This window comes from Canis lupus, chromosome X, assembly GCF_003254725.2.
Source record: "Canis lupus dingo isolate Sandy chromosome X, ASM325472v2, whole genome shotgun sequence".
NCBI classification, from domain to species: domain Eukaryota; kingdom Metazoa; phylum Chordata; class Mammalia; order Carnivora; family Canidae; genus Canis; species Canis lupus.
In genome coordinates, this window is record NC_064281.1 from 14,485,920 (window position 1) to 14,510,680 (window position 24,761).

General features: G+C 40.4%; 1 protein-coding gene across 17 annotated transcripts in view; it reads left to right on the forward strand.

Moving 5' to 3' along the window:
• Positions 1-24,761, forward strand: part of CDKL5 (cyclin dependent kinase like 5) — a 212,381-nt gene that overhangs the window by 12,387 nt on the left and 175,233 nt on the right. For 4 of the 17 annotated variants that reach the window (XM_049107267.1, XM_049107261.1, XM_049107259.1 and 1 more), the window contains exons 1-4: positions 4,321-4,498; positions 13,875-14,059; positions 14,474-14,570; positions 22,629-22,724. The exons of 1 other annotated variant lie outside the window; for it this stretch is intronic. The gene's annotated coding sequence lies outside the window, so the exon portion shown is untranslated. Of the gene's footprint in view, positions 1-4,320; positions 4,499-13,874; positions 14,060-14,473; positions 14,571-22,628; positions 22,725-24,761 lie in introns of those variants that run through there. 12 more of the 17 variants (XM_049107265.1, XM_025437933.3, XM_025437904.3 and 9 more) reach the window with 7 other exon arrangements.

Here is a 24,761-nt window from a genome sequence, read left to right on the forward strand (position 1 = left end):
GGAAGTGGAGGAGGAGGAGGAGGAGGAGCAGGAGGAGGAGGAGAGAGAGAGAATCTCCTGTAGACTCCCTGCTGTGTGTGGAGCCCGATTTCTACCTGAGCCAAAATCAAGAGTCAGCTGCTTAACCAACCAAGCCACTAAGGTGCCTCTGGTTTTTTTTTCATTATTCAGATCTAGTCTTTATTATTATTTTTTATTTATTTTTTATTGGTGTTCAATTTGCCAACATACAGAATAACACCCAATGTTCATCCCATCAAGTGCCCCCCTCAGTGCCCATCACCCAGTCACCCTCACCCCCCGCCCTCCTCCCTTTCTACCACCCATTGTTCGTTTCCCAGAGTTAGGAGTCTCTCATGTTCTGTCTCCCTTTCTGATATTTCCCACTCATTTTTTCTCCTTTCCCCTTTATTCCCTTTCACTATTTTTTATATTCCCTAAATGAATGAGACCATATAATGTTTGTCCTTCCCTGATTGACTTATTTCACTCAGCATAATACCCTCCAGTTGCGTCCATGTGGAAGCAAATGGTGGGTACTTGTCGTTTCTAATGGCTGAGGAATATTCCATTGTATACATAGACCACATCTTCTTTATCCATTCATCTTTCGATGGACACCGAGGCTCCTGGCGCCTCTGTTTTTATTTTTTAAAAGATTTACTTATTGGGCTCCTGGGTGGCTCAGTCACTTAAGCATCTGCCTTTTGCTCGGTCATGATCCCAGGGTCCTGGGATCGAGCCTGTATTGGGCTCCCTGCTTCTCCCTCTCCCCCTGCCCCTCTTCCCTGCTTGTGCTCTCTGTCCCACTCTCTCAAATACATAAAATCTTTAAAACAAAACAAAAAATATTTATTTTAGAGAGAGAGGATGCAAGAGAGAAACATAGGAGTGAGGAGAGGGGCAGAAGGAGAGGGAGAGAAAAACCCAAACTGACTCTATGCTCCGAGTGCAGAGTCTGATGTGGGGCTCGATTTCATGACCCCAAGATGACAACCTGAGCCAAAACCAAGAGTTAAACACCCAACTGACTGTACCTCCCAGGCGTCCCTTGTTTTTATTTCATTTTTAATTTTTGAAAATATAACCTTTTTTTTTTCTTTAAAGATTTTATTTATTCATGAGAGACACACAGAGAGGCAGAGACACAGGCAGAGGGACAAGCAGGCTCCATGCAGGGAGCCTGACGTGCGACTGGATCCTGGGTCTCCAGGATCACGCCCTGGGCTGAAGGCAGCGCTAAACAGCTGAGCCACCCGGGCTTCCCAGAATATAGAACCTTTTTTTAAAAGGATTTAATTATTTATTTGAGAGAGAGAGAACATATGCACAGGAGGGGTGGGGAGAGAGAGAATCTCGAGTAGACTCTGTGCTGAGCATCAAGGCCCATGGGGGACTTGATCTCATGACCCTGAGATTACAACCTGAACCAAAACCAAGAGTTGGGTGCTAAATGATTAAACCATCCAGGTGCCCCCTGTTTTTAAGCATGCTGTCTTAGACTTTTAAATATTTTCTCGGGATCCCTGGGTGGCGCAGCGGTTTAGCGCCTGCCTTTGGCCCAGGGCGCGATCCTGGAGACCCGGGATCGAATCCCACGTCAGGCTCCCGGTGCATGGAGCCTGCTTCTCCCTCTGCCTGTGTCTCTGCCTCTCTCTCTCTCTCTGTGTGACTATCATAAATAAATGAAAAAAAAATAATAAATATTTTCTCAACATTTTGGTAATTTCTCATATTATGGGTCCCACTTGCCCAGAAAACTCACCTCCCCAGTCTCTTTTAGAGCTATAATAATATGGGCTTGTGACCTAGGTTTGAACAGTCATTTACACAGAAGTGAGACTTGTATGTAGAGGTGAGCATTGTGATGTGGCCATCATGTGTAGTTGAATTGATGACCTGGTCGTCATTGACAGCGGTGTTTTTTTTTTAATTTTTTATTTTTATAGTTTTATTTATTTGAGTAATCTCTATACCCAATATGGGGCTCAAACTCATGACCCTAGATCAAGAGTCACATGCTCTTCTGACTCAACCAGCCAGGTGTCCTTTGATATTTTTTTTAAATTTTAATTTAATTTTTTAAGGAGTAGCAATGGCAGAGCTTATGGAATTCAGTTTCAAGTGATATTGGTGCTGAGTAGTGGCAATAAATTTTTTTGGGTGGAGGGTGTTTGTCTTTCTTCCTATTTTATGATCATTTGGGATTTTTAGTTAGATGCCTTATTAATTTTGGAATATTTTCAGCTGTTATCTCTTCAAATATTTCCCTTGTCCCATTCTCCTATTTCTGTGATTCCATTTATCAGTATGTTAGAACCTTTGGTATTTTCCCATAACTCTTGAATGTTTTTGTTTGTTTTTTTACTCTGTTTTCTCACAGTGTTTTGATTGGGGTAATATCTAATTTTCAAGTTCATGGATTCTTTGCTTGCTTGAGTTGAGTCTGGTGAAGAGCCTCTTCATCGCTTCATTTCTCTTAACTGTATTTTTCATTTTTAGTACTGTCTTTTTTTTTTTTTTTTTTTAAGTAGGCTCAATGCCCAACATGGCACTTGAACTCAGGACCTCGAGATTGAGAGTTGCATGCTCTACTAACTGAGCCAGCCCTATGCCCCTCATATTTTTTTTTTAAGATTTTTTAATTTATTCATGAGAGAGAGAGAGAGAGAGGCACAGAGACACAGGCAGAGGGAGAAGCAGGTTCCATGCATGGAGCCCAACATGGGACCAGATCCCGGGACTCCAGGATCAGGCCCTGGGTGGAAGGTGGTGCTAAACCGCTGAGCCACCCAGGCTGCCCTGCCCCTCATATTCTTATGGTTCTCATCTCTCTGCCAAATTATCCCTGATTTTGCATGTTGTTCTCCTTTTATGTTAGAGCTCTACACATTACTCTTAATATTTGAAATTTAATTGTAGATATTTCCAAAATCTGAGTCTATGTCTAGGTCTCATATGTCTTTTTTTTTTTTTTAAAGATTTTATTTATTCGGGCGGGTGGTGCAGAGACACAGGCAGAGGGAGAAGCAGGCTCCATGCAGGGAGCCCGATGTGGGACTGGATCCCGGGACTCCAGGATCACACCCTGAGCCGGAGGCAGACGCTTAACCTTAACTGCTTAGCCACCCAGGCGTCCCTGTTCTTTGTCTTTTTTGAGTGTTGTTTTTTCATTGCCTTTTGTTAGGTCTTGTGATTTTTTTTCCTTGTTGCAAGCCTGACTTATTTTGTAGAATAGTAGAGACTGAGGTGTATAATTTTTATGTCTGTAAATGGGCATATCTTTCCTTGTGCCAGGTCTTTGGTGCAGGGATTTGAGTTAGGCAGGAGTTGGGCTGGGTTTGAGTTTGATTGTTGCTGTGGTTACCCTCAGTGTACCTCAGGCTTCAAATTCTCATAGAGATAGTTTGTGATTGGGGTGGGAGTTTTATTTATTTTTTTTCATAAAATTTTTTAAAAAGATTTTTATTTATTTATTCATGAGAGACAAAGAGAGAGAGGCAGAGACACAGGCAGAGGGAGAAGCAGGCTCCATGCAGGGAGCCTGATGTGGGACTTGATCCCGGGACTCCAGGATCACGCCCTGGGCTGAAAGCAGGCGCCAAACCTCTGAGCCACCCAGGGATCCCTTATTTATTTATTTTTTTAATTTAAAAAATTTATTTATTTTAGAGAAAGAGTAAGTATGTGGGTGCACACACATGCATGAGCCAGGACAGGGGCAGAGGGAGAGAAGCAGACTCCCAGCTGAGTGAGGTACCGGACATAGAGTTCAATCCCATGACCCTGAGATCACGACCCAAGTCAAAACCAAGAGTCGGATGCCCAACCAACTGAGCCCTGGGAGTTGGTTTATTTTATTTTGAGTTTCAGGTGTTTCTTCTGACCTGTGGCTTAGAGAGGGTCTCCTTATATGATCTTGTTCTTCTCCTGTCCCTCTGCTAGTAGTATTCTGCTGTTTACCTAAAGTTGGTTAGCTTGGAGGTGATGGTCGGGGGTTGTCTTTTGTTCTGGTTAAACCTCAGGTTAGGCTTGCATCAGTGTCCCAAAGCCTTGGCTTCTGTGGTGGGCTTAGTGTGGAATCCTGCCTCTCTCCTAGGCATAGGGTGCCAATCCCTTCCGCCAGCTGCAGTGAATTTTTACCAGTGCTTTAAGGGTTGAAGCACTTAGTGGCCTTGATGAGGGCTTTTCTTCCTTAGTGGAGATAGAGAGAGAAGGATCAGGGTATATTTCTTGCTTCTGAGGCACAGCTGCAGGTGTCGTGCCCCCCCCCCCCCCCCCCCCCCCGTCTGCATCATAATGGGCATGCTCTGGGCTCTTTGCTCTCTGTGAGTACCTGGTGGGGTTGGAGGAAGATCCTACAGAAGTCTCCCCAATTTCTGTGACCTCCCCAGTGGTTTTACACTGTTCCTTCAGCAAAGCCACATCGGGTTTTTATCAACTTGCCAATTATTCTAGCTGCACTTCTCTTATCAGTGTCCAGTTACAGTCTACCCAGGTGAGCACAAGGTTGTCTCCTGTCTCCTTGCAGGCCCTATCTCCTCAAATTTTGAGCTAATGGCTCTATGATGAGTTTAAAGAAAGTCATGAATTTGAAATCAGTCCAACTCTTTTTCATTATTAGGGTGGGCAGCTATGTTCCTTTCAGCTTTCTTACTCCAGGGTGGAAAACAGAAGTCTGGTTACCCTTAAAATTTTAACATGCACTTTTAACTAAAGTCTAAACTTAATATCCCTAACCTCCTGAATAAGGCAAAGATTTTAGGGTGGTTTATACCTTTTAACTGTTATCCTTTCTTCCATGTTAGTTATTTATGCTTTAGTTTTGTCTTAAGTCATCTTAATATAAAAATAGTGAATGTTTACTCATCAACGTGTTCTCCAAATTTCTTAGCTCACCATTCTTCATCCACCCCATTTCTTCATTTTGGGTTCAGGTTCCTTTTTTATAAAGAATGTTCCTAAGTAGCTTTTTCAATAAAGGGCTGTTTTTAATAAACTTGATCTTGGTATTTCTGAAAGTGTCCTTACTTCACATTTTCTCTTGAATGATTGTTGAGCTGGGTACAGAATTTACGTTGACAATTATTTTCCCTCAGCACTTTCATAATGTTATTCCTTTGTGTTTTGACAAGTCTTGTTAATGAGAAGTCTTCAGTCAGTTCAGGTGTAATTTCTTTATATGTAGGTAATTATCTTTTCCCTTGGGCTACCTTTAAGATTTTTCTCATTGTTTTTGATCTGTAGTTTCTTTGTGATATCTCTACATGTAGATTTGTTTTTATTCTGCTTTTATTTGGTATATTCCATTAGTCTGAAGACTCATGCTGCCTACAGTTGTTAAAATCCTAGTCATTATCTTTTTAAATATTGCTTCTCCTCCATTTTCCATTTCTGGAACTATTTAGATATGTGTTATATCTTTACATTGTATCCTCCCTGTTGCTTAAATTTCTTTAATATTTTCTGTTTGTACTTCTGCATGATTTCCTGACACCCATCTTACAATTGACTAATTTCTCTTTAGCTGTGTCTAGTCATTTGGTTAAACCATTTATTGGGAATTTTCACTAAAAAACACTTGGCTAAGGTGCCTGGGGGCTCAGTTGGTTAAGCATCTGCCTTCAGCTCAGGTCATGGTCCCAAGTCCTGGGACTGAGTCCCACATCAGGCTCCCTGCTCAGAACGGAGTCTCCTCCCTCTACTCCTCCTCCCTGCTTGTGCTCACTCTCTCTCTCTCTCAAATAAATACATTTAAAAATCTTAAAAAAATAAAAACACTTGGCTATTTTTTAAAATGTAAAAATTTCTGTGTATAAATCTACTTTTAGATTTTCATAAGGGCGGGGCATCTGGGTGGCTTAGTGGTTGAGCATTTGCCTTTGGCTCAGGGCATGATCCCTGGGTCCTGGGATCGAGTCCCACTTCGGGCTCCCTGCAGGGAGCCTGCTTCTCCCTCTGCCTATGTCTCTGCCTCTCTCTCTCTCTCTCTCATGAATAAATAAAATCTTAAAAAAAAAAGATTTTCATAAGGGCATTTTCTTGTCATTTCTTTGAACATTTAAAAATATAATTATGTTTGTCTCCTTTGGATTATTTATTTATTTATTTATTATTTTTATTTTTTTCTCCTTTGGATTATTAATTGTAGTTCTTGAGGAGTGAAATCTCTGATTTGTCTGCCCTCCCACCTCCGTCCAAGTTTTGCTTGTCAAGGTTTGTAACATTTGACAATTTGGGAATTACTTACTTGTCCCTGGCTTGTGGGATGCTTCTTTGAATGGTTTTGCGTTTTTCTCTGATGAGGCTCTTTGGGTCACGGTTCCTGGCAGTTTTTGGTCTATTCTTAGATGGATTTCTGATAACTGGAGAGTGGTGTGAATTTAATTCCTTATCTGTGGTAAAGCAAAGACTTGGGTTTTCCCTTTTGCTTTGGTCATTCCTTCAACACACAGCCTTGGGCTTCTGTGCGCAAGATTTCTTCTTTTTCATCCAAGCACAGGCCTTTGTATCTCTTGGCTTTATGCTGGTTGTTCACTTCCAACTTCTTTCCCATGCACAGACTTGAGGCAACATCTCTGCTTTCCTGGTCCCATAATCATTTGAGTTTTCTGCTCTTGGTTTAGACAGCATGAGTGAGCAGGTCTTTGTCTTGTGACGAAGAAGAGGAAGATCTCTGTCCTGTGACAAGAAGAATCTAATAAGCCCTTGTCTTTGCAGCCAATCCTTTCTATTCTGTTGTTCCTGACTGTTGGTTGGGCAGGAAGTAGTTCATCCAGTTAAGAACTAGGAAGTAGTTGCAACCATGGGCATCCTCTGATATGAATAGATTATTCACCAAAAGTTCATTTAGATATGGATTGTGTAGAACACAGTTCCTGTTATCTGATAGGAACTATGTATGTTATTAAAAGAAAAAAAGGGTTAATTTTTCAGGTAACCCTTAGGAGTCTGTTCTTTCCATGATGCAGTTGAAATTCACATAGACTCGTGAGCTCTCTGGGATTATAATCAGTATGTATAGAAGGTGATTTATGTGGGGAGGTGCATTTTAACATTCTCAGTGAGAGAAGGGAGTCTGGAGTTTTCTAGCCTCATTTGGTCTTCTCTGGTTGTGACCTGCCAGCTGCCGGGCCCTGTTAATTGTTATAAAGTCAGGTCACTGTTCTCAGACCTGCCGTCAAATCCTCCCTGCTCATACTTAGCACACAACCTTGCCTCCACTCCACTTGAGAATATTGAGGGCCTTTTGGTGAATTTTCTGCAGTTTTTGGCTCTATCTACAAATTTATCAGTCCCGCTCTCTACAGAGCTGTTGTTTTTCTCCTGTCTCAAAAGATGAGGTGCTTCTGCTGTTCTAGGCCAGTCCCTTGTCTGGTGCCCTCAGCTTCAGTGCTACTTCTTTAGCCGTGTTTTTCCATCAGTTATTCCCCTTCTACCTCCTCATCCTCAACCAGGGGTAGTTTTGCCCCCAGGGGATGTTTTTCAATGTCTGAAGACATTTTTGGTTGTCACAGCGTGGGGTGGTGGAGGTGGTATGTGTGCTTCTACCCAGCATCTGGTGGGTGGAGGCCAGGATTGCTGCTTGACATCTTAGAGTGCACGGCACAGCCCCCCAGGCAAAGAATTTACCTGCTTAAAACTGTTGGTTGTGCTGAAGTTGAGTAACCTTGTTCTATCCTTAGTCTCACTTTTGGACTTTGTTGTTTTTCTCTGATCTTATTCCTAAGGTTCTTGTCCTAGAAAACCTTTTTTTTTTTTTTTAAGATTTTATTTATTTATGAGACACACACACACACACACACACACACACGGAGGCAGAGACACAGGCAGAGGGAGAAGCAGGCTTCACACAGGGAGCCAACGTGGGACTCGATCCCGGGTCTCCAGGATCACATCCTGGGCTGAAGGTGGCGCTAAACCACTGATCCACCCGGGCTGCCCTAGAAAACCTTTTCTAAACCACTTGGCCACTCCTCTCCTAGCTGTCTAACCTCCAAGCCTCTGAGAGAGTGGTTTATATGTAATCTATCCTTTTCTCATTCACTTCTCAAACTGCCCCTCTTGCTCTCTGACTTCCTGCTCTCAACACTAGACTGTGTTTTTCTGTGATCACCTGTGACCTCTTGTGTGCTTCAGTTAGATTCATCAGTTCTAATTTTACTTGACATTTCTGTTGCACCTGACACCGTTAATCACTATCTCCTTGAAGCAGCTTGTTCCCTTGGCATCTTTGTTCTCCATGTCCTCCTCTTTCATTTCTTTCTATGCAACCTCTGTTGGCTTGTCCCAATCCACTTCTTACACACTGCTGTTTCCTGGGTGGTTGACTTCTTGGCCAAGTGTTATCATGGGTCATTGTCTCAATTACACCCAGATTTTTAGTTCTACTTACCTGCAGATGTTTTTCTAAGTTTCTAAATTCTTCTCCTACTTTTCCCTATAAGCTTCAGACTCATTCTCCACCCCCCCCCCCGACTCATTCTTAAAAACCTTCCAGAAATTTACACCTGAGTATTCTTACAGGTATCTTATACTGAGCATGTCTCATGTGAAGTACAGCATCCTTTCCTCATACTTTGCTCCTTAATTGAAAAAAAAAAAAATCTCCTACTGGTTCCACCATCCACTCAGGGTCCTAAGATAGATAGTTGGGTCTTGTTCAATTCCAGATACATTATGCTAGTATGGTATAAAATGTGATTTTGATCATATCACTGATATGCTTGAAAGCCTGCAGTTGTGCTCTCTTGCTGACAGGAGAAGGAGAAAGGATAAAGACTGAATTCGTTTATATGGCCTGTCAGGCTCTCTGGTGTGTTCTCTACCTACCTCTTCAGCCTCATATCCTTTCCCTGTCAGCCTCAAACACTGCTCAGATAAGTAGAGTTCCCCATAAAATTCTGTTTCAAATGTACTGTCTTTGTTTATGCTCTCTCCTTTGCCTGGAATGTAGTGTTTTTCTGTAGAGTTGCTACCTCTTCAGGTGGTGGGACTCCCTATTCCTCAGGGAAGCTACAGTTAATTGGTACCTTTTCCCACTTCCCTGGCCTCAACGTTATTGAGTATGCCTTGTCTGAACTATGATTTTGGAGAGCCAGGACTGGGTAAATGTTGGCATTAGTCCTGCAGAAAGAGGACAGGGAGTGGCACCGGTAAAGGTTTTTACAGCTTTTCAATTATGTGGTCACTATTAAGCCAATTCTTTTCTTAGTCCCTACTACCTATATAGGTATATTAGCTTTCAAGGGTTCTTCTGGAAAAAAATGTATCTTTTGATGGAGATATCTTTTATTGGCCTACACGAAGTTGTTGATATTTCAGCTCTACTAGGTTTTGCCACTCATAATTATTTGTTTGTTTGTGTTTTAAGTAGGCTCCATGCCCAGTGTGGGGCTTGAACTCACTGCCCTGAGATTAAGAGTTGCGTACTCTACAACTGAGCCAGTCAGGTGCCGTTGTCACCTATTCAGTCTTAACCTGCTTCATAGTTCCTTGGAATTCCTCATTGATCTGACTGCTGGGAGCACTTCCTACATTCCCAGGGATGCTCTGTTTTTTGTTTCTTTTATATTTCTTTTTCTTTCTCCTTCCTCTCTTTCTTTCTCCTTTCTCTTTCTCTCTTTTTTTCTTTTTCTCTTTTTTAAAAAATAGACTCCACATCCAGCATGGAGCCCAACGTGGGGCTGGAACTCACAACCCTGAGATCAAGACCTGAGCCGAGATCAAGAGTCAGATGCTCAACTGACTGAGCCAGCCAGGTGCCTTTTGCTTATTTCAGTTGGTTCTAGAAGGAAAGGTAAACATGTATTTTTGATCAGCCATTTTGAAATAGAACTTCAGTGCTCTGTACCTCCATAGGTTCTCTATTTTTTCTCCTCTATTGTAAACATCATGGCAAAGAATGCCTGTTTATTTATTTATTTCTTACAAAGAATGTCTTGTAAAGTGAATCCTTGCATATATCTTTGATCATGTTCTTAGGACACTAGTTTTATATTCCCCTTGAGAATCACTGGGGTGATGATGGATGACTCTGATGACATTGTGCCATACCTGTGAAGGGTGTGAAGGAAACGCTGCTGATTCACCTAAAGGAAAGGTTACTAGTTAAAAATGTTTACTATTTTGGCCAATGTGGTCAGTTTCTCTTTATTTTTCACTGGATTTAAAAAAATTACCTCTAAGATTAAATATTTACCAAACTTATTTATTGGCCATTTGTATTTTTCTTTGTACATTTTCTTTTCATCTTAAAGGCTTTTTTTTTTTTTTTAAATACTCCTTTCTAGGGTTCACTGAGTTCTTTAGCCTGAAATAAGCAAACACTGATGAATGTAAGATCCGTCACTCATTCTTTCAGCTTAGATTTATTATGATCTGATCTTGGAAAATCAAAATCCACTCCTAGTTTTGTGGTTATTAATAATACCTCACAAGGTGGCTGTGAAAATTAATTGAAATAACATAGGTGAAGTACCCAACACAGTAACTTGTATACAATAGGCACCAGTAAATACTAGTTTCTTCTGTGCATTCTTTATCCTTTGCCAGATTATTAAAATAACTGCAGTGTTCCATACCTGAGAGAGAGGGATGGCTTGTATTTACTGAACCCTTGTTAAATGAAGGGCAGTATGCCAAATACCTTGAGGGATACCGAGATGTCTAAGGCTGGTTCCTGTCCAGGGATAAACATCAGCTTACTATATATATTTTTACTTTTCTAGGCTGCTGCTGCTTTTTTTTTTTTCCTTTTTAAACATGCCATTCTGAAAACCTTTCAGTTTTTAAAGTGTGTTTTGAGTACAGAACATTTTAAAGATTGGTGTGCCACATTTAATCCATTACATTTCTACGAGAATAGTTAAATTAGCTCCATTTTATAGATGGGGGTCCTAAAGGGTCATCTGCCCAGCTTCTAGTCAAGGTAAAAATAGGATACTAGGATGTAGAAGAATGCTAACCATTGTATTTCCAGCCTTAGTAGGTGCTAAATAAATATTTGTTGAATGAATGTATCCTCTTTTGTTAAATTTTATGTTAAGCCCATTCTTAAATCTCATCTCTACTTCTTACTGTTTTATTCTCTCCTTTTGTAATTTATTCTGCTAAAGTGGTCAATATAAACTGTAAAAGTTACTGGTTGGTGGAGAAGACCTTAGATGTTGGAAGACAAAAGGTATACTGCTGTAGTCATAATGAAAAAAGGCTTTGAGAGGAGGGGATTTTTGTGCTGATACTGACTGTATTTGCCAATTTATTTTTTTAAAGCTTTTTAATTAATTTAAAGTAATCTGTATACCCAACATGGGGCTTGAACTCATGACTCCAAGGGATCAGGAGTAGTGTGCTCTACTGACAGAGCCAGCCAGGCGCTCTGCCAGTTTAATTTTCTACCTTGATGCTGATTCATTGCAAGACCTACCTTTCTAGTTCTTGTGACAGCTACAGGGGGCTTCCCAAGTTTGGGGCTAGGGAAAATGGCCCAATTTTTTGTACTCTAAGGTGACTCTGTTGTTAATAGGTTTTTCATTTAATCTCTATTAAAGTAGGAAAAATTAGCAATTATAATTAGGCTCTGGAGATTTGAGGGGAAAATTTTTTAGTGGATGAACTAGCAAATATACAAACTTTAATAGAATAAGTGATTAACATGCCAGAGTTTGCTCTGTATTTAGTTTCTTGTAGTTGATTGGCTTGGACGGTGAAATAAGGGCTCTTAGTAAAAATGATAAAATCCTGGAAAGGATTGGTGATGGGACATCCATTGCAGAGAGTAGTATTTTTTTTTTTATTTTTTTATTTATTTACTTATGATAGTCACAGAGAGAGAGAGAGAGAGAGAGAGGCAGAGACACAGGCAGAGGGAGAAGCAGGCTCCATGCATCGGGAGCCTGATATGGGATTCGATCCCGGGTCTCCAGGATCGCGCCCCGGGCCAAAGGCAGGCGCCAAACCGCTGCGCCACCCAGGGATCCCTGCAGAGAGTAGTATTAACACACCTTCACTCTGCACATGGAACACTGTTCAGTCAGCCTTGCTAATAAATACACTTTTCACAAATTTTATGACTAGATAGATCTCTTCATCACATTGTTGGTTTCTTCAGTTTATTTATTTATTTATATATACATACTTTGGATACATTCAGTGAGGCTTATAAACAATTGTTTTGTAAAATAATTTCATAGGTAGAAATAAGCCTTTGGGAAAGGTTGGAAAAACTTTGCTTTGATTCTTCCTAGCTGGTGACCAGGGACAAGGTATAGGATGACTCTGGGACTATTTTCTTTTCTTTTCTTTTTTAAGATTTTATCTATTTATTTATTTATGATTTTATTTGTTTGAGAGGGAGAGAGAGAGAGCATGTGTGTGCCCTCAAATGAGCACAAGCAGTGGGGAGGGGCAGAGGGAGAGGGAGAAGCAGATTGCCTACCTAGCACAGAGCCCCAGATCCCCAGATCCCCAGATCCCCAGGCTGGGCTGGATTCCAGGACCCCAAGATCATGGCTTAAGCCAAGGGCAGACTCTTAACCAACTGAACCATCCATGCACCCCTAAAGATTTTATTTTTTAAAGTCATCTCTATACCCATCGTGGGACTCGGATTTACAACTCTGAGATGAGGAGTCGCATACTCCCCCAACCGAGCCAGCCAGGTGCCCCTCTGGAACTATTTTCTTATCTCTTAATACTGTTAGGATTAAATGTCATAATGTGTGTAAAAATACTTAGCATTGTGTCCAATGTATGGAAGTGCTCCAAAAGCACAATTTTAAGCTATTTGTCTTACCTGCTAAGGATATACTGCAGTGGTTAAGTAAAGAATTTTGGGGCAGCCCTGGTGGCTCAGTGGTTTAGTGCCGCCTTCAGCCCAGGGTGTGATCCTGGAGACCCAGGATTGAGTCCCATGTCGGGCTCCCTGCATGGAGCCTGCTTCTCCCTCTGCCTGTGTCTCTGCCTCTCTCTCTCTCTCTCTCTGTGTCTCTCGTGAATAAATAAATGAAATCTTAAAAAAAAAAAAAAAAGAATTTTGGAGCCTGACTGCTTGGGTTTGAATTCCAGTTCTGTCACTTCCTGGCTAGGGAACAGATTTTAGTGACCTTTTGGCAAAATGAGGTTTCTGGTAGTGAAGGACCAGAAAAGATTCTTGTGAGGATTAAGTAAATTAATGTAAATAAAGCAGCTAGATCAGTGGTTAGCACAAAAGTGCTGTATATTTTAGCTGTTGTTATGATTTCATCATATTTGAAAACCTGTGCCCTTCCGATATATTTGAAATACTATATTCTAAATTTTTTTGCATCATTTTGATTTCAAGCTCCATGAAGGCAGGGTCTGCTCTGTTTTGTTTACTACTGTATTGCTAACATCTGGAATAGTGTGACTTGCATAGAATATTTAGTAAATATTTGTGAAATGAATGAATAAATAAATGATGAGTGTTCCATTTTCTTTGAATTATGTTGGCAGGTATTCTATTTAAGTAGTTTTTTATTAAGTCACTGTAAAAAAAAAATCTGTAACAAAACTTCTAAGTTCTCAGTGTTTACAGACTGAAATCCAAGTTTCTTAGCTTTGCATTCAAAACCTGTAGAATCTAACCCTACCCAGTTTTCTTCTCTATTACAATGTAGAGTTTAGACCAAATACCCTTTTTCTTTTTTAAGATTTTATTTATTTATTCATGAGAGACAGAGAGAGAGGCAGAGACAAAGGCTGAGGGAGAAGCAGGTTCCATGCAGGGAGCCCGACGTGGGACTCGATCCCGGATCCCAGGATCACGCCCTGGGCCAAAGACAGCCGCTTAACCACTGAGCCACCCAGGCGTTTCCCCGCCTTTTTAAAAAAGATTTATTTATTTATTTGAGGGAGAGAGCAAGCAAGTGAGCTCCGGAGCAGAGGACAGAGGCGCAGAGAGTAAGAGAGAATCCTGAAGCAGACTCCCTGCTGAGCCCTGAGCCCTGTTCCATTTGCAGCGTTCAGTCTTACAACACTGAGATCATGACCTGAGCTGAAACCAAGAGTTGGACGCTTAACCAAGTGTGCCACCCAGGTACCCCACCAGATATTCCTTTTCTGTCTCATTTCAAATGTATGAATCTCTGGGTTGTGAATTAATTCACTGGGTCATTGTGATATCCAGTCAGTAAAATGGTAAATGTGAAAGCACTTTGCAAATTATATATCATCATCATCATCATTATTTATAATAATCCTTAAATGTTTTTAACCAAATTTTGCTGGATTGTGCCCTCTTCTATTTGCTCACACAACTTAACTACAACCCCACACGTTTTTTCCAGACCTAGTTCAAATCCATTTTCCTGTGTAAAACATAACCTCTGCAGTCTAAAACGAGCACTCTTTGAACATTTATAGTTGTTGTGATTTGTATGGTTTATTTGGTAATAATGAACTTGAATTATCTAATCTTGTCTGTTGTCTTTTTTTTTTTTTTTTTTTTAAGATTGCTTTATTTTTCAGGAATCTCTACACCCAATGTGGGACTCAAACTCACAACCCCAAGATCAAGAGTCCCATGCTCTTCCAACTGAGCCAGCCAGGTGCCCCTTGACTGTTTTCTTGATGTATGACTAGGATCTTACTTAAACTGTTAATGAAACCAGTAAACATTTACCAAGCACCTGTTGTTGTAATCTCTAGACACAAAGTTTTCATGTATTAATTCCAGTTTTCACAATTGAATTGTAAGATACTGTTAAAAGATAAACTGAGGCATCTTAAAATTTTTGAAAGTTTCAGAAGAAAAATCAATTCAATTTGGGCACTGCCAAACTGGAAGTGGTTAGGAGCACTTGGCTGCCAGGAGCCCCAGGGTAAAGGCTTATATATAAGGGCGAAGGTGTGAAGGCAAAGAAAGGAAGTTATTTGATTGTCTATTACTTAAAGCCTAGTTGGCTGTTTGCGATAGGAAAGCAAAACCTAAGGACAACCAAACCTTGAGGCGTTTACAGGCTTAGATTTTGGTTTGCCTTTATAGGCCACCACAGCATTACAGCAACAACAATCTAATAGCTTCCTTGTTTAATTTAACTCTACTTAAGAACACAGACTATGATGTGTACTTTCTGTTTTTTTTTTTTTTTTTTTTTAACTTTCTGGTTTAAAGAATGGTTCCTTTATATATAATAACATGGAGCAGTGGTTGATTAGCTGATGTATCTTTACTGTTAAAATGAAGTTGCAAACATTTTCCTTTTCAGAACCAGTCTAGCATTTGTGTATGATATCTGGGGTTTTGTTAATACTGGTTCATACTAATATTTTCTTCTTTAGTTTGTTTTCAAATACCTTGACTTATTTCATACTTATTTTTCCTCCACCAAGGTAAAAATACTATCTTTCCTTAAATTGCTTACCTTGGAATTTGATGGATCCCTTTGGTCAACTGCCGTTTCTCTCATGTGTTACCTTTGTTAGCTCTACTCATGCAGTGATCTGTTGAAGTCATCTTTTTTTTTTAATTTTATTTATTCATGAGAGACACAGAGAGGCAGAGACACAGAGAGGTAGAGACACAGGCAGAGGGAGAAGCAGACTCCCTATGGGGAGCCAGATGTGGGACTCGATCCCAGGACTCTGGGATCATGACCTGAGCCAAAGGCAGATGCTCAACCACTGAGCTACCCAAGTGCCCCTGAAGTCATTTTTTTTTTTTTAACTTTTTGAGCATCAGATAAAATGAAAAAATATTAATAGAATTTTCATTCTACATAATGCATTTGGTTTTTAAAAATGATTTGGGATTTATTTATTTAAAGATTTTTATTTATTTGTTCATGAGATACACAGAGAGAGAGGTAGAGACAGGCAGAGGGAGAAGCAGGCTCCATGCAGGGAGCCTGATGTGGGACTCGATCCTGGGTCTCCAGGATCACACCCCAGGCTGAAGGCACCGCAAAACTGCTAGCCACCAGGGCTGCCCTGATTTGGGGTTTAAAAGCAGTTTGCAGTGTAGCACCAATCAAGGCTCTCTTGAAGAGACAGCACTTTTGGGGCTTTCTGAGAGAGGTGACCTTTGTGCAGAGACTCGATGGAATAAGTGTTAGCAGGATGTTTCTGGTGGGAACCCTCTTATTTGATGGAATCAGGTCCATAATTGGAAAGTGAATTTTAAAAATTGGTCAAGTTTGGGATGCCTGCATGGCTCAGCAATTGAGCATGACCCAGGGTGTGATACTGGGGTCCTGGGATTGAGTCCTGCTTTGGGCTCCCTGCATGGAGCCTGCTTCTCTCTCTGCCTGTGTCTCTGCCTCTCTCTCTCTCTCTCTCTCTCTCTCTGTGTCTCTCATGAATAAATAAATAAAATCTTTAAAAAAAATATTGGTCAAGTTCTAAGTAACTAAATAAGAACACACATACAACATTTTGCCATAAAGCATATGTTTCTTTGCTAATATTTTGAGGTGAGGCCAAGGCCTTTTTTTTTTCTGAGAATGGATCAGCTGACTGAAGGTCAATGGCTTCTGTCTTATATGAATCATACTCCTAGTCCACCCTATTTGTGTAGTAGATCCAGTTTTGATTTCTTGAAAGTGGAATAGTAACTTAGATAACTTATGAAACCATCTAGTGCAGAATTCTAGATTTTTAAGAGCTTTTTCCTTTTTTTTTAAACATTGTCTAATCTGTGTCTAATTTGACAGTCTTATTTATTTATTTATTTATTTATTTATGATTTTATTTATCTATTCCTGAGAGACACAGGCAGAGGGAGAAGCAGACTCCACGCAGGAAGCCCGATGCGGGGGCCTAATTTGGAACTTGATCCCAGGACCCCAGGACCACGCCCTGGGCCGAAGGCAGGCGCCAAACCACTGAGCCACCCAGGGATCCCAGTCATTTTTTTTTTTTTTTTTTTTTCCCGACAGTCACTTTTTAAAGTAAACTCTACCCTCAATGTGGGGCTTGAACTCACAACCCTGAGATCAAGTGTTGCATGCTCTACTGACAGAGCCAGCCAGGTGCCCCCCTTCACATTTTTAACATAACCTTTCCAAAGCATACCACCTAATTTTCACAGAGACTGCAACTTTCTTTTTATTGGTTTGTATACTAGTTAGTTGAAAACCATGTGATAGCTGTTACAAGAGGAGTTGATGTAGTTTTGGGGAAGAAATGCAACTGACTTTTGGATGCTAAGCATGCAGCAGCTCCATTTAAGGGAGCAGAAGTGTGAAGTTGAACTAAACAGTTATCTATGAGCCACAAACATCTGTATTATTAGCATCAGCTAGTCTGTTTCGTAAAAGTAGTGGGGAGTTGGTAACTGTTCTGTTAAGAGAGATGCTGGAGGCCAGTATGGCTGGAATGCACGGTGCAAATGGACTTTTGTAATACATTTTATACTTTTCAAAAAAGCCCGTTTTCCATGAATAACCCTCTTTAAAAAATATATATATATATGTAATACAGAGAACTGAATTCGGAGTGCCTGGAGAAAATCACTCAGTACAGACAAGATTGCTGTGAAGCCTTTTCTCCTAGTGGAGTTTACCCTCTCTCCCAGACAGAAGTTGTTTCTACCTCTCCTGGGGCGTGTAAAACCCCTCGCATATCCCTTTTTGCATTTCTCCCGTGTAGTTAATTCACCTGTTTGCTTCTTCTACCAACTCTTTCTTTGAGGAGCTTTTGTGTATCCTGTCTGGTCCATAGTTGGTGCCCAACAGGTTGAATGGAAGAGAAGTTCTGGCCACTTAAACAGGTGGCACAACCCAATCTTGTTGAGATACAGTTTTCATTGATGTGCCACAAGAAAATAAGCCATGAGTGTCTATAAGTTCAGTACAGAAAATATTTTAGTGTAATTATACTCAATTGATTGTATTCTATTCCATATGTCCAAGGCACTGTGCTATTTCTATTTTTTTTTTAATTTTTATTTATTTATGATAGTCACAGAGAGAGAGAGAGAGAGAGAGAGGCAGAGACACAGGCAGAGGAAGAAGCAGGCTCCATGCACCGGGAGCCCGACGTGGGACTCGATCCCGGGTCTCCAGGATCGCGCCCTGGGCCAAAGGCAGGCGCCAAACCGCTGCGCCACCCAGGGATCCCCACTGTGCTATTTCTACAAAGGCATTGAGTTTAATAATACATGGTCCTTGTCCCTGTCACCTGATATGTATCGTAGTAGGATAATGGGATATATGGAGAGGCAAGAGTAATTAGGAGCTGGAGGAACGTGTGGGACATGCAAGGTAGATGGTACCTGGACCGGACTGGGAATGCTAACACCAATTAGGGCTTCTCAGCATGTATTTGTTGCTCCAGACATTTGGATGGCAGTCTGGATATCCTTCAAACTCTCTTTGCTCTTTTTCTGCCACATACTCCCAGTCATTTTACTCCTACTTCTGGTTGTCTTCCCTCACAGTATCTTTGTGGTTTTAACATTCTTCCTTTGGCCATATCCCTCTTTCTGCCCTTGGTGTAGTGCTTTATTGTTTTAACTCTAACCCTTAGCTTCTGGAAATATGCTTTTCTCTCTTCTACGTATCCACACCACTTCATCATTGTCTCTCTTATGGCATTTCTCTCTCTCTTCCTCTCTTTCTTCTCTCCCCCCTCCTCCTAAAATTATACATATACATACCCTTTACTGGACTGTAACTTCTGAGAGCAAGTTGCATCTCTGTAGTTCTAAAACTATCTAGTATATAGTTTTATAATTAGTAGGTACCACATAATCTTTTAAATTTAGCTTCTTTTCCCCAAACTCAGTTCCTCAGATATTACTTTTTCTCTTTATGGACTAGATAGAGTTCTGCCTTTAATTCCACATTCTGGTCAGCAGATTCTGCTGCTTGTATCTTCAAAATGTTATTCATAACCCCATTCCTACCACTCTCATCAATGCATACCAATTAAAAGAAATAACGAGTGCATATTATTTCAGTATAGGTGCTGGAAATAAAAATATTACAGACTCAGTCCTTGCTGTAAGAATACCAACAGGAGAGAGAGAGAGACAGACAGACACACTTCATATCTGACACTTTTTGTGACAATATTTATTGAACACCTCTTTGTGCTGGGTGATATTGTAGCATAGATGTATTTTGGAGTCATTTTCCACAGGCTGCTCACTTCCAAGGGGAAGAGGCCTAGAAAATACAGCTACTGGATCTCCTCCATTCTAAAGTGCATTTTCTTTCCCAGGCTTGGACATTTCTGAAATCCAGATGAGTCTTAAGCCAGCCATGTATGTTTAATTTTTTTATTCTCCTTTCAAGAGCTATCAAATTGATGGTGCTTACAACTAGTAGAACCTTATAACTGGGGAACAAATATTAATGGTAGGGACGCCTGGGTGGTTCAGTGGTTGAGCTTCTGAAGCCTTTGGCTCGGTCCCGGCGTCCTGGGATCGAGTTCCACATCGGGATCCTTGTATGGCGCCTGCTTCTCCTCCCTCTGCCTATGTCTCTGCCCCTCTCTCTGTGTCTCTCATGAATAAATAAATAAAATCTTAAAAAAAAAAAGTACGTCTGGAATTACACTGTCAAATATGGTAGCTTCTAGCCACATGTGGATACTTAAATTCAAACTTTAATTAGACATTAAATTGATTAAAGTTAATTAAATAAAATGAAGATTGAGTTCTTCAGTAGCACTAGCCACATCTCAAGAACCCAGTTGTTTGATTAGTGGTTATTGTATCAGACAGTGAAGATGCAGAACATCTTCATTGTTACAGAATGTTTATGATAATACTTGTAGAATGTGGTTCCATGGTTATACCTGGTGAGTTGGAAAAGCTTTAGTCAGTTACTTGCTGCAGTACTATCATATGTATTTCTTCCTTCTGGGATGTCAGGAAACTTGTTTTTTCCTCTCTTCTGTGGTTTTTGGTTTTACCTTAGGGCCTTGGATAGTAAGTAGTAGGTACCCAGAAATAACTGGAGTGTTAAACAGTTGGAATAGAAGGGGGAAGAGCTCTGTATTTTCATAACAGGAAGAAGCTTAGCTGGTTTAATTTTTATTTATTTATTTATTTATGATAGTCACAGAGAGAGAGAGAGAGACAGAGACAGAGACATAGGCGAGGGAGAAGCAGGCTCCCTGCACCGGGAGCTCGACGTGGGATTTGATCCCGGGTCTCCAGGATTGCGTCCTGGGCCAAAGGCAGGTGCTAAACTGCTGCGCCACCCAGGGATCCCGCTTAGCTGGTTTTATTCAGTGTATCCTAGTGTCCTTTTTTAAAGAGGGATTTTGTTTTATTTATTCTATTATTTTAAAAAAAAATCTTTAAAAAAGATTTTATTAAAGCATGAGTGAGCACGAGTTGAGGGGAGTGACAGAGGAAGAGGGAGAGGAAAGAGGGAGAAGCAGGCTCCTGGGATGTGGGGCTGGATTCCAGGACCCTGAGATCATGACCCAATCTGAAGTCAGATGCTTAATCAACTGAACCATCCGGGCACCCCAAGTGGGATTTTGTTTTATTTTTTATTTTTTTATTTTTAACATTTTATTTATTAATGAGAGACACACAGAGAGAGGCAGGGACATAGGCAGAGGGAGAAGCACGCTCCCTGTGGGGAGCCCAATGCGGGACTCCCTCCCAGGACCCCGGGAACACACCCTGAGCCAAAGGCAGATGCTCAACCACTGAGCCACCCAGGTGCCTGGGGGTTTTGTTTTAAAACAGAGTACATTTTTTTATTCTTCCCAGCTTTATTGAGGTATAATTGACAAAAGTGTGTGTGTGTGTGTGTGTGTGTGTGTGTGTGTATTTAAAGATTTTATTTATTCATGAGAGACACAGAGAGAGGCAGAGGCAGAGGGAGAAGCAGGCTCCCTGCGGGGAGCCCAATGTGGCACTTGATCCCAGGACCCTGGTCTCCCAACCCATGCCAAAGGCAGATGCTCAACCATTGAGCCACCCAGGTGCCCCTGTATATATTTAAAGTGTGCAATGTGATCACTTGATACATGTATACATTGTGAAATGATTACTACTGTCAAGTTAATAAAAACATCACTTTATAGGTTTTTTTTTTTTTTTGTGAGAATGCTTAAGATCTCTCTTAGCATATTTCAAGTATACAGTACAGTATTATTAACCAGAGTAACCATGCTGTACATTGGATCTTCAGAACTTAATTATCTAATAACAGAAAGTTTGTACTCTCAGACAACATCTTTCCATTTCTCTATCCCCTAGCAATCACCGTTCTTCCCTGTTTCTACAAATTTAACTTTTTAAAAATTTTCATATACAGGTAATATCCTATAGTATTGTCTTTCTCTGGCTTATTTCACTTAGATAATGCCCTCTATGTTCATTTAGGTTGTCAGAAATGGCAGAATTTCCTCCTCCTCCTCTTTAAAATAGCTGAATAGTATTCCATTGTATATACACACCACATTTTCTTTATCTGTTCATCCATTAGTAGACATTTAAATTATTCCCATATTTTGGCTATTTGAGTAATGCTGCAGTGAACATGGGAGTGCAGATATCTCTTGAAGGTACTGATTTTGCTTCCTTTGGATATAAATCCAGAAGTAAGATTACTGGATTGTATAGTAGTTCTATTTTTAAATTTTTGAGGATTTGGAGGATTTTTATTTTTTTATTTTACTATTTTTAAAGTAGGCTCCATGCCCAACATGAAGCTCAACATGGGGCTTGAACCCATAACCCTGAGATCAAGACCAGAGCTGAGATCAAAAGTTGGACGCTTAACTGACTGAGCCATCCAGGCACCCTTAGGGTTTGGAGTTTTTTTTTTTTTTTGTAAAGATTTTATTTATTTATTCATGAGAGAGAGAGAGAGAGGCAGAGACAGAGGCAGAGGGAGAAGCAGGCTCCACGCAGGGAGCCCCATGTGGGACTTGATTCCGGGTCTCCAGGATCACACCCTGGGCTGAAGGCGGCGCTAAACCGCTGAGCCACCTGGGCTCCCCGGATTTGGAGGATTTTTAAAAAAAATTTTCAGCATTGAACATTTAGGAACTGTTACCTAGGTTCTTACCACTTATCAAATAGAATTCAGCAGGTGGCCCATTATGTTCAAAGGCTATGGTTTGATGCAATGCACTACAATGAAAATTTCCAGGTTTCTAAATTTGATATTTGTAGTATTACATGTCATTTCTCAGGGGAGATATAATTGGATGTCATAGAAATGTTTATGTGAACTGTTCACTCCTGTGGATTTCTCAGTGAGTGTGATTTGCAATGATTGGAGTAAAAGTGTCCTGAATCTTTTTATTTCCATTTTATGGAAAACTCAGATTTATGTTAAAACACAATTTATCCATTCTCTTGTTAATGGATATTTAGGCGGTTTCTTGGTTTTGGCGAATGCAAATAAATTGCTATGTACATCTTTTAGTGGGCAGATGCTTTCATTTGTCTTGGGTACATACCTAGGAGGAAAATTGTTAAGCCATAGCATATATACAGTATACCAAACAACTTTCTAAAGTAGCTGTACTAGTTTATGTTGCTTTCTTTTTGGTACCGCACTAAAGATTAAAGTTTATTATCTAGATGTATTTACTGTCTGAATATTCGATTTCCTCCACTACATGTCCTAGACCTTTGGGGCCATTTCCAAATGAATCTGAAAATAATTCAGACTTATCCTATCTTTCAGATGGCCTTAAAGGAGTATAAAAACTAAACATTCTATCTCTTCTTTTGATTGACTTTCAAGACCCATAGTTCTTTGAAGAAACTGGTTCCTGTCTTTGTAAGTTGTTTTAAGTGTTTTCATGTTGCCTTTTGCTATGGGAACTAGTGTACTTTGCATGGCATTGATATGACTAGCTATTATTGAGGGCTTATAATGTGAAGTCTTGTAGTTAAATCAAGGACAATATCCTTTTGAAATGCTACCAGTTCAGTTCAGGAAGTTTCAAACTGAGTTCTTACTTGGTAGGTTCTGTCCTATTCATCTCCATGTCCAAAGACTCATGAAGATGATTTTCTCCCCCTAAGTGAGGGAGAGAGAGATGGGGTGAGAGGCAGAGGGAGAGAGAGAGAATCTTAAACTAGGCCAGATGTGGGGCTTGATCTCACAACCCTGAGATCATGACCTGAGCTGAAATCAAGAGTTGGACACCCAACCAACTGATCCACCTATGCACCCCAAGACTTGTAATCCTAGTCTAAGGGATGTAGGAGACACACATAATGATATAAGTCCAAATATATTGTTACTAGAATTACAGATAAAGTGCGTGGGACCTCCATATCACAACATATCACATCTTACTTGGGTTGCAGAGAGGTGAATGTACCCATGTTTGGGTTCATTCATGTAGGGGGGTTAGTGTATGAGGTCAATCTTGAAAGGGTTTTGATTTGGATGGTTTGCATGCCAGAAGAAGGGAATTGCTTGGTGGAGTCATGGAGCAGGAAAGTATACAGATCTTTTTTTGACTTAGAAAAAGAGTTATTTTTACCAATAAACTCATTGTAAATTGAAAATAATGTAAGTAGAAAATTCATTTAATACATCTAACCTACCGAACACTGTAGTTTAACAGCCTATCTTAAATGTGCTCAGAACACTACAGTTGGGTAAAGTCATTGAACACAAAGCCTATTTTCTTTTAAGATTTTATTTATTTATTTGAGAGAGAGAGCATTAGTAGGGGGGAGAGGCAGAGGGAGAAGCAGACTCCCCACTGAGCAGGGAGCTTGATGTCAGACTTGATCCCAGGACTCTGAGATCACGACTGCAGCCAAGGCAGACACTTAACTGACTAAGCCACTCAGGTGCCCCTATCTTTTTTTATTTGGGTATAGTCGACACACAATGTTACATTAATTTCTTGTGTACAAGTTAGTGATTTGACAAGTTTTTACATTATGCTTATGACAAGTATAGCTATCATCTGTCCTGTTAATGTTTCTAATTAGAATATCATTGACTATGTTCCTTATGTTGTGTTTTACTCCTGTGACTTACTCATTCCATAACTGGAAAGCCTGTTATCTCTCTCTCTCCTTCCTCTGATTTGCCCAGCCCCCACCACCTTCCCTTCTGGAAACCATCAGTTTGTTTTCTGTATTTATAGGTCTGATTCTGCTTTTTGTTTGTTTCTTTTCTTTTTTTAGATTACATTTATGGAATACTCATAATGGTATTCGTCTTTCTCAGTCTGAATCATTTCACTTAGCATAACACCCTCTAGGTCCATCCATGTTGTCTTAGATGGCATGATCACATCTTTTTTTGTTGTTGTTGTTGTTGCTGTGTAGTATTCCATTGTGTGTGCGTACACCACATTTTCCTTCCCTTAGGTTGCTTCCATATCTTGGCTATTGTACATAATGTTACAATAAACAGTGATGTATATCTTTTAGAATTTTTTTTTTAAGATTTTATTTATTCATGAGAGACAGAGAGAGAGAAGCAGAGATATAGGCAGAGGGAGAAGTAGGCTCCATGCAGGGAGCCCGATGTGGGACTCAATCCCGGGACTCTGGGATCACACCCTGAGCAGAGGGCAGATGCTTAACCGCTGAGCCACCCAGGTGTCCCTAGAATTAGTGTTTTCATTTTCTTTGGGTAAATATCCAATAGTGGAATTCTTGGATCATATGGTATTTCTATTTTGTATTTTTTTTTCTTTAAGATTTTACTTATTTATTTCAGAGGGAGAAAGAGCAAGTATGAGCAGGGGAAGGGGCAGAGGGAGAAGAAGACTCCCTGCTGAACAGGGAGCCTGATGTGAGACTCAATCCCAAGTCTCTGGGATCATGACCTGAGCTGAAGGCA